The following is a 12752-nucleotide window of genomic DNA, read 5'->3' as shown; positions in this document are numbered from 1 at the left end:
TGGACATAATCAGAATATATAAGAATTTCAAATCATTATATTTTTTTTTCTAAAATTTTTATCATCAGGATCTTCAATATCTATCAAATATCCTTTCATAACAATCATACAAGCTTCAAAAAAATCAAATCTCCATTTAATAGTAGATTCAATTAGGGACCTCGTTAACAAAAGCAAAGGAACTCCATATCAATTCTTAAATCCAAAATTTCTAAATTATAAATTCACATGGATCCTTAATCTGAAATAAATATAAATCAGATCTTTTATCTTAATCTAAAGATATCAATTTTTATTAACAACCTCAACAATAATATTAGAAAATCTCTTGATCAACTTAGATACAAAATTTTAAATTAAAATTTCATACACATCATGTAGTCTCCAAGAGACATAATAAGATCCATTATCTAGATCTAAGGATGATGATTAAAGATTCCAGTACATGAATATTCTACAATCTCAAAATCAATTTCATCAATAAGAAATAGGCTTCTTTGCAATATCTCAAATATGCATTCATCCTAATATGCCACTTTATATATAATCCACATACCAAATTCACTTTCGATAAATATTCCAATCAAGCATCATAAAAAAACTTTCTTAGCCATTCTGGAACAACATTTTATTATCAAATCTTTATCTTGCCAATAATAGTCAACTTCTCAACTAGAAGTAATATCATAGTATTATTCTCACATCGAATTTGAACTTATGATTCACTTGAATAACCAATGATCAAATTAATAACCATAATGCACAATAAAATTTTAAGTCAATCCTTTTGTGATTACTTTCGATCAAGATCTAACTAATCATATCATGATTAATAGATCATCCATCATATTTCAAATTCTATATGTCATAATCTCTTGCGATCTTTTTATACATAATCTCAATATTTAACCAAAATTTTTAAATATTTCTCCCACTACAATCATCAAAGATCTATACTATAATGTTCCTGGTGTCTATCCACTTACACCCATTCTATATCTGATTCTATGTTTCATAATTCATCCACTTATGCTCTGATACCACTTTAATTGTCGTGCCCCCGACCCGAGATTTTGAATCGAGGGTCATGGCAACCACCGCATACTCATAGAAAACTCTTCCCATAAGCATGCAAGGCATCTTATCATACTATCCTAAAACAACAGCGGAATAATTAGTCAACAATTTAAATCTAAAATATAACGACCTAAATTTTTTCTTTAATATCTCAATAAAATCAACAACAATTCAAAGGCTTGCATCAAATTCAATAAGCTTTTCAACCTAAAATAAAAGTATGAAGATTCTGCTTCTGATCACTCTTCCATTCATATCTTGTATCATCTTAATTCTTCAACATCTGTAAAAACAGTAAAATAGGAGGTAATGAGCTAGACAGCCCAGTAAGCAATGATCACTTTTCAACAGATTTCATCAGGCATTTAAGTAAATCATCATTTATAGAAAATAAGCATATAGAGTTCATCAATTCGAAATCAATTTCAATTATGCAATATAATTCATGCCAAATTTATTTCTTTTTCGAAATTCAAGTTTCTTTCCAATTTTAATTTCTTTCGTTCTTAAATTTTTTTCGTCAACCATGAGCTATGACATATTTTTCCTGTGGCAGGTCATAATACCGCGTATCTGCTTGCGGTAGGCTGCGAATCATCTGGCAGCCATATCCTTTGGAACCGCTGGTCTCGCTGGCGGTTTGTCGCTGGTCTCTCTGGCGACATGTCGCAGGTCTCGCTGGCGACATAAACCCTCAGGACAATCAATTGCCAACGTATATGCCCCCATTGGCGGGGTCCTTTACATAGTCAGGTTGTCAATTCATAATGTTTCTTATATCATAATTCTTCATAAATCATATTTCATATTCTAATTTCGATAATAAAACATATAATCATGTAGTATCGAAATCAATCAATATAATGCATCATGAAATCAATATGTTCAATCATGCTTCATCATAACATTTCAAATAAGATATTTTCATAACAAAATACCATTCATCCAATTCATGCATCGTTTCATAAATCATGTCAGAAAAATATATTATAATTTACCGATAAATCTAGAAAAAAGTGAAACATTACTTACCTCGAACGCTTTCCAATAAATCTACATAATTCTATAAATTTTTTTCAAAAATTTTGTTCGTAGATCATATCGCGATATCCCATGATCAAACATCCACAATCCTATACAGAATCAATTTCAATAATTAGAAAGAATACGAATACCATATTTAATGGTTTAGATTGGGTCCGATCATCTAATTTTATCTAATCAAAATCTAATTAGACCTAAACGATCCAAAGTTTGACTATCAGATCAAATCGGATTCGAAGTGATAGGACCGAGGTTTCTTCATCGATTTCATAAAATCAAGTGGAGAGAGAAAATCAGAGGAGAGAGAATTCATGAGGTGCAATTCGAATTGATCAGGTGACACAATCCAACATTACGATTGATCCAATATCTCGATTGGTGAAATCAACATGATCAAATCAAGTCATGGCTAGATCGAAATCATGGATGATCTAAAGATTCATGATCTGATCAAGATGGGTGCCAGTACGCTGTCTGACAATCATGGATCAGGATTCTTCATTAGAATCAGATCAAGACTATTAAAAAAAATTTTTCATTCACTAATCTTTTTAGAGAGAGAATCAATCAAGAGAGAGAATATTTTAGAGAGAAAAAATTCTAGAGAGAGAAAATTTAGAGAGAGAAATTCATCTTGAATTCTTCAGACAATATGATTCAACAAATCCGATCGATCAATCAAATCATGCTAAAATTATCATGTGGATAATTCAATAAAATCATAAAAATAGAATCTAAAATACCTGATCTGATCAAAGTGGATGTCGGTGTACCGTCCGACGATCACAGATCAAAAATCATCACTGGGATCATTTAAATTCATCATTATTCTTCTCAAAATTTTAAAAATCTTAGAGAGAGAAATAATCTAGAGAGAGGATTCTAGAGAGAGAAAGTAGAGAGAGAAAGTCCAATTCTAGAGAGAGAAAATACTAGTTCAGGCTGAAGAGAGAGAGGAAGAGAGAGAAACTCTCTTTCTCATATTTTATTATTTATATCATTATTTATTAATTAATTTAAATTTTTTCTTTTCTTTTCTCTTCTTTTCTTCTTTCTTTTTTTTTCACGAAAGAGAGGAGAGAAAATCTTATTATTATTATTATATTATTATTATATTATTTTTCTCCTTCTTTTTCCCTTTTTTTTTTTTCTTTTCTTTTCTTTTTTTTTTCTTTTCCTTCTTTTTCTTTTCTTTTTCTTTTCTTTTCCTTCTTCTTCTTCTTTCTTCTTCTTTTCTTTTCCCGTGGGCTTGTTTTTGACCGAAACAGGGGATCTTTGATCCCCTCATTGGTTGGCCGGCCGGCGGCGCAGCCAGCGTGGGGATGGTCGCGGCGAAGGAGAGGTGATCCGACGACAAGAGGAGATCAAACCGGTGGTCGGTGGTGACCACCGGCGTCGGAATCAAAGGAAACGGTCAAAAAATGAAGGTTACTTCCGCAACAAAATCCGGCGACTCCGATCGTCGGCGAGCATGTACATCGGCACGGGAAAGAAGGGGAGAAAGAGGAAGGGGAGGAGGCTTACCTCCGTCGCCGGCGAAGCTTTTCCGACAAGAAATTGGACGGCACAGTGACGGGTCTCCGTGAGGAATTTCCGACGATTGCCACCGTTTTGCCCTGGGATTTCTCGATGAGAGGAGAGAGGAGGATTCTCCTCCTTAAATAGAGCTGGAGGGAGCTCGTCTCCGACTCCGATTGGGAGCCGGTGAGAGGAGGAAGAAGACTCCCTTTGGGAGTCTTCTCCTCTGTTTTTCTTTTTTTTTGTGGCTTTGTTACATGGGCTTTGGCTGGGATTCTGGCATGGGTTGGGCCGTCACATTCTTCCCCTCTAAAAGAAATTTCGTCCTCGAAATTTTCTTGCTTGAGTCTTCATAGTTTCTTACTTGAATCTCATCCATAAATATTTTAATATTCTAATTCTTGATATAAATTCATTCTTAAATCATTTCATAAGGAAAAAGTCAATACATTAATTTCGATCTGAAATAGAAAATTCATTTTCTTATTTATCAAGATCAACATCTCAAAGATTTTTAATGTTTCAAGATTTCAAAATTATGATCTCATTTCCTATAAAATTAATGTTCAATATCTCATGACTAGATCAAAATCAAATCTATCTCTTGTGAATAGAAGAAGATCAATGTCTCTATTCTTGCATAAGAACTTCATTCATCATCATTCATTTATTTATTTATTTCAAAATATTAACCACTCTTAATTTCAACCCATCATAAGATAGGAAATCATACTTCTGTGAATCATATGATGACATCCCAATCAATCAAAATTCAAAAATATTTTCTCTTATTCGTACTTTCAAAGGTTGAAGATTTATCATTTCAATCTCATTCTCGAACTTTTGATATTTTATTCTCGATACAACTTCATCATTAAGTCATTTCATAAAGATCAATATCACCATTGTTGATTGAATCAATATTACTATTTCTAGTTATCGAAATTTTCTTACTCAAACCCTCAAACTCTTAAATATTCTAATTTTGAAGCAAATTTTATCATTAAGTCATTCCATAATAAAAATCAATAACTCAAAAATTGATCTAAATCAAAACTATATTTTTCTTATAATCAAAATCAATATCTCTATTCTAAGTAGGTATATCAATTTTCTTTATCTAAACATTAACAACTCTTAATTAATCGATTCATTATCAAATTAAATTATAAATAACTTCAATTCATCTTTTGTAGAACAATCGTCAATATCAATAGATAACCTCAATCTTTTTCATTCAGTCAGAGAAATAATAATGATCAAAAGAGTTCAAATTTTATTATATCCTATAGATAAATATTTGAGTATAATAATCTAAGATCGAAATCATCATTCGATAAACAATCTCAAATTCTTCCTAGTAATTAAAAATTATAAAATTTAATTCTAAGATAGCAAAAAATTTATCTCTAAATATTCTAAATCTAAAATAAAAATCAAAGGTCCACTCATCCTAGAATTAGGATACTAACTATTTTTGTAGCACAGTAAGTGGAAGCACCACTTTTAAAAATCACATTAGGATATCTAAAATAATTCAAAATTTTAAAATATTATTCTTTCTAATATCAATAAATTTCTTGTATCAAACCATATCATCTATCATAATTCTTTGTCTCAAAGAATCAACATTCCTGACTTACTCAAAGTAATCCAGATTACCATGCTTCCGCTGCGCACTCTGATCTAACAATCAAAATTTCTTAGCTTCACCAAAAAAATTTTGATCAAATTATTTCTTTATCTTATCAACAGAAAAGATCTAAAATTTTAAATTTCAATTGAAGTCAAAGATTAACCTTCGATTCTCATTCATACTTCTACTGGTATACAATATCTTGATTAACCCTTGAGTCCAATATCATATTTAAACCATCATATAGATTTACTATAATCAATATGAATCAAATCTTAATTCTCATATCAATTCAATTCGATAATTTTTAAATCAAAATCTTTATAAGTCAAATCAATAAAAAAAAATCCTTCGATGCTCCACCAAATTTGGACATAATCAGAATATATACGGATTTCAAATCATTAATATTCTTTTTTCTAAAATTTTTATCATCAAGATCTTCAATATCTATCAAATATCCTTTCATAATAATCATACAAGCTTCAAAAAAATCAAATCTCTATTTAATAGTAGATTCAATTAGGGACCTCGTTAACAAAAGCAAAGGAACTCCATATCAATTCTTAAATCCAAAATTTCTAAATTGTAAATTCACATGGATCCCTTAATCTGAAATAAATATAAATCAGATCTTTTATCTTAATCTAAAGATATCAATTTTTCATTAACAACCTCAACAATAATATTAGAAAATCTCTTGATCAACTTAGATACGAAATTTTAAATTAAAATTTTGTACACATCATGTAGTCTCCAAGAGACATAATAAGATCCATTATCTAGATCTAAGGATGATGATTAAAGATTTCAGTACGATGAATATTCTACAACCTCAAAATCAATTTCATCAATAAGAAATAGGCTTCTTTGCAATATCTCCAAATACGCATTCATCCTAATATGCCACTTTATATATAATCCACATACCAAATTCACTTTCGATAAATATTTTAATCAAGCATCACAAAAAAAACTTTCTTGCCCATTCTGGAACAACATTTTATTATCAAATCTTTATCTTGCCAATAATAGTCAACTTCTCAACTAGAAGTAATATCATAGTATTATTCTCACATCGAATTTGAACTTACGATTCACTTGAATAACCAATGATCAAATTGATAACCATAATACACAATAAAATTTTATGTCAATCCTTTTGTGATTACTTTCGATCAAGATCTAACTAATCATATCATGATCAATAGATCATCCATCATATTTCAAATTCTATATGTCATAATCTCTTGCGATCTTTTTATACATAATCTCAATGTTTAACCAAAATTTTTAAATATTTCTCCCACTACAATCATCAAAGATCTACACTATAATATTCCTGGTGTCTATCCACTTACACCCATTCTATATCTGATTCTATGTTTCATAATTCATCCACTTATGCTTGATACCACTTTAATTGTCATGCCCCCGACCTGAGATTTTGAATCGAGGGTCATGGCAACTGCCGCATACTCATAGAAAACTCTTCCCATAAGCATGCAAGGCATCTTATCATACTATCCTAAAACAACAGCGGAATAATTAGTCAATAATTTAAATCTAAAATATAACGACCTAAATTTTTTCTTTAATATCTCAATAAAATCAACAACAATTCAAAGGCTTTGCATCAAATTCAATAAGCCTTTCAACCTAAAATAAAAGTATGAAGATTTTGCTTCTGATCACTCTTCCATTCATATCTTATATCATCTTAATTCTTCAACCTCTGTAAAAATAGTAAAATAGGAGGTAATGAGCTAGATAGTCCAGTAAGCAATGATCACTTTTCAACAGATTTCATCAGGCATTTAAGTAAATCATCATTTATAGAAAATAAGCATATAGAGTTCATCAATTCGAAATCAATTTTAATTATGCGATATAATTCGTGCCAAATTCATTTCTTTTTCAAAACTTCAAGTTTCTTTTCAAGTTTCAATTTCTTTCGTTTTTAAATTTTTTTTCGTCAACCATGAGCTATGACCACATTTTTCCTGTGGCAAGGTCATAATACCGCGTATCTGCTTGCGGTAGGCTGCGAATCATCTGGCAGCCATGTCCTTTGGAACTGCTGGTCTTACTGGCGGTTTGTCACTGGTCTCTCTGGCGACATGTCGCAGATCTCGCTAGCGACATAAACCCTCAGGACAATCAATTGCCAACGTATATGCCCCCATTGGCAGGGTCCTTTACATAGTCAGGTTGTCAATTCATAATGTTTCTTATATCATAATTCTTCATAAATCATATTTCATATTCTAATTTCGATAATAAAACATATAATCATGTAGTATCGAAATCAATCAATATAATGCATCATGAAATTAATATGTTCAATCATGCTTCATCATAACATTTCAAATAAGATATTTTCATAACAAAATACCATTCATCCAATTCATGCATCGTTTCATAAATCATGTCAGAAAAATATATTATAATTTACCGATAAATCTAGAAAAAAGTGAAACATTACTTATCTCGAACGCTTTCCAATAAATCTACATAATTCTATAAAATTTTTTTCAAAAATTTTGTTCGTAGATCATATCGCGATATCCCATGATCAAACATCCACAATCCTATACAGAATCAATTTCAATAATTAGAAAGAATACGAATACCATATTTTAATGGTTTAGATTGGGTCCGATCATCTAATTTCATCTAATCAAAATCTAATTATGACCTAAACGATTCAAGGTTTAACTATCAGATCAAATCGGATTCGAAGTGATAGGACCGAGGTTTCTTCATCGATTTCATAAAATCAAGTGGAGAGAGAAAATCAGAGGAGAGAGAATTCATGAGGTGCAATTCGAATTGATCGGGTGACACAATCCAACATTACGATTGATCCAATATCTCGATTGGTGAAATCAACATGATCAAATCAAGTCATGGCTAGATCGAAATCATGGATGATCTAAAGATTCATGGTCTGATCAAGGTGGGTGCCAGTACGCTGTCTGACAATCATGGATCAGGATTCTTCATTAGAATCAGATCAAGACTATTAAAAGAAATTTCTTCATTCACTAAATTTTTTAGAGAGAGAATCAATCAAGAGAGAGAATATTTTAGAGAGAAAAAATTCTAGAGAGATAAAATTTTAGAGAGAGAAAACTCATCTTGAATTCTTCAAACAATATGATTCAACAAATCCGATCGATCAGATCAAATCATGTTAAAATTATCATGTTGATAATTCAATAAAATCATGAAAAATAGAATCCTAAAATACCTGATCTGATCAAAGTGGATGTCGGTGTACCGTCCGACAATCACAGATCAAAAATCTATCACTGGGATCATTTAAATTCATCATTATTCTTCTCAAAATTTTAGAAATCTTAGGAGAGAGAAATAATCTAGAGAGACGATTCTAGAGAAAAAAAGTAGAGAGAGAAAGTTCAATTTTAGAGAGAGAAAATACTAGTTCAGGCTGAAGAGAGAGAGGGAAGAGAGAGAAACTCTCTTTCTCATATTTTATTATTTATATCATTATTTATTAATTAATTTAAATTTTTTTTCTTTTCTCTTCTTTTCTTTCTTTCTTTTTTTTCACGAAAGAGAGGAGAGAAAATCCTATTATTATTATTATATTATTATTATATTATTTTTTTCCTTCTTTTTCCCCTTTTTTTCCCCTTTTTTTTCTTTTTCTTTTTCTTTTCTTTTCCTTCTTTTTCTTTTCTTTTTCTTTTCTTTTCCTTCTTCTTCTTCTTCCTTCTTCTTTTCTTTTCCCGTGGGCTTGTTTTTGATCGAAACAGGGGATCTTTGATCCCCTCATTGGTTGGCCGACCGGCGGCGCAGCCAGCGTGGGGATGGTCAGCGGTCGAAGGAGAGGTGATCCGGTGGCAAGAGGAGATCAAACCGATGGTCGGCAGTGACCACCGGCGTCGGAATCAAAGGGAAATAGTCAAAAAATGAAGGTTACTTCCGCAACAAAATCCGACGACTCCGATCGCCGGCGAGCATGCATATCGGCATGGGAAGGAAGGGGGAGAAGAGAGGAAGGGGAGGAGGCTTACCTCCGTCGCCGGCGAAGCTTTTCCGACGAGAAATTGGACGGCACAGTGACGGGTCTCCGTGAGGAATTTCCGGTGATTGCCACCGTTTTGCCCCGAGATTTCTCGATGAGAGGAGAGAGGAGGGTTCTCCTCCTTAAATAGAGCTGGAGAGAGCTCGTCTCCGACTCCGATTGGGAGCCGGCAAGAGGAGGAAGAAGACTCCCTTCGGGAGTTTTCTCCTTTATTTTCTTTTTTTTTTTTTTTTTGTGGGCTTTGTTACATGGGCTTTGGCTGGGATTCTGGCATAGGTTGGGCCGTCACAGAAAGCTTGCTCAAAATAGCTTGTTCACATGATGGACTCCTTTTATAATTTTCTTCACTTTGGCCGATTGAGATGTCCTTTTTATGGCATCATTCGGAAGATGTTAGCCTCGGAAAAGATAGAAAGTTTTTCTTGGTTAGCAGCAAAGAACAAGCTTCAACAGGGGAAATCAATGCAAAGAAAGAAGAAATGCAAGTATTAGTTGTATCTGTTTCAGCTGGTTGCTCTATCTTTGTATATTACCACTGTAAATTTTACGTCTAATAAATCAGGATGGCATCTTTGCTTTCCTTTCCCTCACACGCAAAAAAAAAAAAAAAAGAAGAAGAAGAAGAAGAAGAAGAAAACTTTACATGCCCTGGTAGGAATGTTATACGAAAGATCTATGAAAGTTAGCTTGAGAAATGGTTTCCTCTCCAGTGTTTACATGAGATTTTTTGCGATACTTTTGGATATTCGATTCACTGTAGCTGCATGATGGGCATTGGTTGTGATGTGAAAGTGCATAACAAATATAGAGGCTCTTGTAGCTTTTTAATTAGATTGTAGGGCCTTCTGCCCTCTATCTAGCCTTTAAATTTACATAATTAAGAGATGCCAAAGTAAAGAACCAGTCATCACTCTTTTCTTCAGCTGATTCTTTTGGCTCTCCACCAACAAAACAATCGATGGCTAACTAAATGGCACGTCCTTTCGAAGTACCAGGAGAGAACATCTTTTAAACTAATAGAATCCTTAGAGTATGGTATTACTTTTGCTTACCTTAGCCAAGTGGGTCATTGCAACTCTTCAGTTTGTTATAGGGACAAAGTGAAGGACATGTTATTATGGCAAGGGGACAAAACCTACTTTGGGAGAAGAGTAGGTTGGCAGATGAGATAGGGACTGCTTTTCCAAGTTGGATATATATTAGAAAATAGAATCCAGAATGGCCCTTTTGGTAGCAATGTGATTATTCTATGAACCAATCTTAGTTGTCTCAACATCAGCATCTACACGCATGTTCCATCACAACTTGTCTAAAGATGCAAACGTCTTGTCGGTTGTCGCAACTTGGGCTTGTTTGGGTCAGCCTTATGTCTAATAAAATGGATCGATATGGTTGTGCCTTGAAGGAGTCTAAAAGCCAGTATAGTTGATTGGTGTGTAAGGTGAATGCCATCAGTTCATGCATCGCATGTTGGTACAAGCAGTTGGGTTAAGGTGAATGCAAGTTGGTCTCGATTGGATCAAGAAGTGGTGGTTCGATCCAATTCAGTCATGTTTCAATCAATTCAAACACAACTTAGAACAAGATGGTGTGTAGTTGAATGATGTCTTAAGTGTCGATCGGCTCGAGAAGTGGCAGTTCGATCCAATTCAGTCATATTTCAATCAATTCAGACACAATTTAGAACAAGATGGTATGTAGTTGAATGATGTCTAAGTGTCGGTTGGATCAAGAAGTGGTGCTTCGATCCAAATCACTCATGTTTCATGCAATACAGACACAATTTAGAACAAAATGGTGTGTAGTTGGATGATGTTTAAGTGATGACCTTCATTGCTCTTGTACCACAACAAGGTGCAAGAGAGCTAACCTAATAGCTCTCTAATAGGTTGATACTGTTCATTCCGGTCCAGTTTTGGCATCTGGGATTGAGATAAACTAGGGTGGGCTTGCCCTAATTCAAAATGCAACATGTTAATTAGACTAATAACATACAATGTGATATGGAACTGTGAATTACAAGAACAGGGAAATCTGGGTCTAATCTCTTTCTTTATCTGATACAAGATAATCTAGGCTAAGCCAGATCCGAAGCCGCAGAATAACCAGATAACAATTGAAAAATGGCAGATATAAAAGAAATTTGGAAGTGCAATAGCTGCATGGTTTTAATCTTAGATGAAATAGCTAATGTGATGGATAGCATGAGATATGTGAGCCATATACATGTCAGTTTCCATCTTTTCTTTGTACAGTGTTATGAACTGATTTAGACCATATAAGCACATACATATCAATACAGTGGTTGACATCTTTTAATCCCCAACTTCCTTCTGTTACTGCTCATGAATCTTTTGGACTGCATTAGTGGTGCAAGTGAGGCAGATAGGCCCAGATTTGACCAAATCCTGCCCAACTTCGACCTGATAAAAAACCCAACATGGGTGCCTCAGTAGGACCTCATTTTCCAATCAGGTCAGATATGCAACTCGCAAAACTGAAGCAATTTAAGTTAAAATCTGCCATGTTAATTGATCTTAATGTGGTTTGATGAGGAAGTTCAAGAAAAGGAAAGGGCTTTGGGATTTTTTTTTGTCTATTAATAATTATTAAATTTAGATCTTAATCATTTATAAATTTCAATAATACATTTACATATAATTTAACAAGATTTAAGATATAATTACATAAACATACAAATAATCTATACGAGACATATATGATTGGGTGAGGTTGAGGTGGGGTAGTTTTAGGGTTGAGTTTGCATTGGGCTGAAAGCCAACCCTAACCCAGCTCTACTTCAGTGAGGTTCGAAGTAAATTTAAAAAAATCTCAACCGAACCCTACCAAATAAGAAGTTTTAGCAGGCGGGTTCATGTTGCGCCCAACACAAGTTTGAGCATCTTGGGTTCATCTGCCCAACCAAACATATAAAACCAAAGCTCGAATATCTTAAATTTGGGCCAAGTTCAAGCCAGCTTAAGGTTGACCTAATCAACCACATCGATCTAGAAAAAAAACCTAATGCTTGGCTCAACTTGGCCTATCTGCAACCTTACTTATCATCCCTAGATTTTAAAATGTATCAATAAAATGCTAGATGTTCTCTGTCATCCAAAATTTATAATAAATCTGAAACAATATACATTGACAAGGAGATCAAAGTTTCTAGATATTAATGCAAAATAACTTGAAAATCACTTTAGGTAAGATAGGATAAAATTTCTATAGTTGGACTGATCATGAAAGAAATTATAGCCGGACATGCTTCGGTAATATCCATCAAAAGATAGGTGGCCGCACGCACGTAAATATTAAGATAAACATCACACAGCCATTTTTTTTTTTATGAATGTCTCTATACATGCACGTGGCAGACCATAATTTCTTCCATAATCGGCCCGACTATAAAAATTTTTTCCG

Source organism: Elaeis guineensis, chromosome 8, assembly GCF_000442705.2.
Source record: "Elaeis guineensis isolate ETL-2024a chromosome 8, EG11, whole genome shotgun sequence".
Classification (NCBI taxonomy): domain Eukaryota; kingdom Viridiplantae; phylum Streptophyta; class Magnoliopsida; order Arecales; family Arecaceae; genus Elaeis; species Elaeis guineensis.
The sequence above is the reverse complement of the archived record's forward strand: the minus strand, read 5'-3'. Positions refer to the sequence as shown.